The following is a 1,289-nucleotide window of genomic DNA, read 5'->3' on the forward strand; positions in this document are numbered from 1 at the left end:
GAAGTTTCAGTACTGCAAACACCCAGGTGGGAGTGAGCTCCCTCAACTCCTTTATCAGCAGCTCCATTTGCATGCAATATTTGATTTCAGTGAAATTCAAGGCTGGCTACTGAGTGTTTCACTTATTAAACCTTCTGTACTTATTCTATAAAGAGAATCCATGTCCCATGCAAAAATAATTTGGAATCTATTTGGAAAATAATTTGGAATATATAGAGCCTGAAAACCTCAATATTGGTCTGATATATCCTTGGTGCAACTCAGAATCTTCATTTGATACCACGAGCAGCAGCACATGAGAGATTGCACAGAATTACTCAGGCTGGAAAAGACCTTCGAGATCTCTGAGTCCAACCTATGCCCTAAGGCCACCTTGTCACCAAGTGCCACATCCAGGGTGTCCTTGAACACCTGCAGGGATGGGACTGCAGCCCCTCCCACCTCTCTGTGAAGAACTTCTCCCCAGGAATCCACATTCCTTAAAGCTATCCATTCCTTTATGCCAGGAATCCAGATTTCTCAGCCAGTGTCCTGTTGGAAACTCCACTTTTGCAGGCTTGTCCTATCCCTCAGAAATTTCTCCAGACCAAAATCAAAGCAGCAAAGAGCCCTCCAGCTCCAGCAGAACTATTGGCCTGTGTGATCCACAACTCAATACAAACACAACAGCAAAAAAAGCAAAACATTCTGCTCTAAAGCCTTCTGTGGCATTCACGTTCTCTGAAAAATCCCTTTGCCCAGGATTTTTCTCCTGGGAAGCTGAGAAGCTTCAGAGAAAAGGGAAACAATTCTTATTTCATTTGCTTCTCCTGTGTTTTGCTCCTTTACAATGTGTTTGGAGATTGTTTATCCAACAGGTGATTGTTTCCTTGGTTTCATGTGAATTGTTTTGACTCTTTGGCCAATTGAGGCCAAGCTGTGTCAAGACTCTGGAAAGAGTCATGAGTTTCATTACTATCTTTTTAACATTTAGTAAGTATCCTTTATGTACTCTTCAGTATAGTTTAGTATTCTTTAATATAGTATTATAAAATAATAAATTAGCCTTGTGAGAGCACGGAGTCAGATTCATCCCTCCTCCCTGCCATGGGGTCCCTGCACACACAACAATCTTCCAGGAGTAAGAGCCAGAGATGAGGAGAAATGTGGCTGTGTCCTTGCCCATCAAATTTGTTTTAAAGCATTTTTTCCTAACCCCAAACTGAACGGGTATGGAAATGATGAAACGCTCAGGTGACCAAACCGCAGTAGTAATAGTAATAGTAATAGTAATAGTAATAATAATAATA

The 1,289-nt window shown here is 41.3% G+C and overlaps 1 protein-coding gene across 1 annotated transcript in view; it reads right to left on the bottom strand.

Annotated features, from left to right (window-relative positions):
* ARHGEF12 (Rho guanine nucleotide exchange factor 12) overlaps nucleotides 1–1,289 on the bottom strand; it is a 37,444-nt gene that overhangs the window by 4,861 nt on the left and 31,294 nt on the right. The window lies entirely within an intron of this gene.

The sequence above is a fragment of the Geospiza fortis genome, unplaced genomic scaffold (genome assembly GCF_000277835.1).
Source record: "Geospiza fortis unplaced genomic scaffold, GeoFor_1.0 scaffold305, whole genome shotgun sequence".
In the NCBI taxonomy this organism is placed as follows: domain Eukaryota; kingdom Metazoa; phylum Chordata; class Aves; order Passeriformes; family Thraupidae; genus Geospiza; species Geospiza fortis.